The following is a 1,067-nucleotide window of genomic DNA, read 5'->3' as shown; positions in this document are numbered from 1 at the left end:
CTCACGAGCTCATTTCTCCGAATATGTTGGATCTAACTTCGGATGTACCCATTTTGCTCAAAATTGTCCAAAGATCATATAGCAGTACCTTAGAGGTTGGAGCAATTCCCAGAGCCCGAGACAAGGGTTGTAATTTATGCATCGGGAGCATATCAGGGGTTTTTGGAAGTCGTGGTTGAATAAACTTTGGACGAAGCGTCAGAAATGATGGGATTAAACAGCCCCCTCCCCATTGCCTTTTTCCCCAAAATGTATCGGCTCGAAATTTTGAGATAGCCATTCGTTCAAAATGGTCCAAATGTCAAACAACCATGGTTCCATACTTGAGACCTCCCCTCCTCCGGCCGGGGGGGGGGAGGTAAAGGGCTATAATTTTTGGAATAGTCATTTTGTTTAAAATAGTGTATAATTCAAATAACTATAACTTAGGGGTTGATAAATCCCCAATAGCCCAGGAGCAAGGGTTTTAACTTTTACAAATTTCATATTCTTAACATATAAGCTTTTGTGGAAAGGTTGGTCATATTAACATGGATTCGATTGAAAAATAAAAATTTTAGCTAATTTTTAACAGTCGATAGTGATCAAATGGGTAGTTAAACACCCCTATCCCCTTTCCCCCAAAGCCATCCGATCGAAATTTTGAAATAAGCATTTTTTTCGACATAATCCAAAGGCCCAACAATTATGCTTTCAGAGTTAAACCTCCTCCCAGCCCCCGGGGATAGAACTGTAAATTATGCAAGTGGTTTATTGTCCCTTTGATAATTTGTTTACTTTAGCTTTGACACTAGCTTTGACACTTTCACACTAGCTTTGATACTTTCAGGAGACTTTGATGTTAAAAAAAATTATGTTGAAATGGGAAATTTTGAAAAACTTGTAACTTTGGCAATAAAAAATGAACAAAAATTTATTTTTAAATAACGAAAAAAGGTTTCAATGAAAAGTAAAAGCCATGCTAAGCTTAAGATTAGCAGGAATAAAAATCCATTATAATTCAGACTCAGAACGACTAGAAACTAATATTAAAGAATAAATGAAACCCAAAACGAGCAGACAATCAA

This window comes from Artemia franciscana, chromosome 21, assembly GCF_032884065.1.
Source record: "Artemia franciscana chromosome 21, ASM3288406v1, whole genome shotgun sequence".
Taxonomy (NCBI): Eukaryota; Metazoa; Arthropoda; class Branchiopoda; order Anostraca; family Artemiidae; genus Artemia; species Artemia franciscana.
This window is presented reverse-complemented; position numbering follows the sequence as displayed.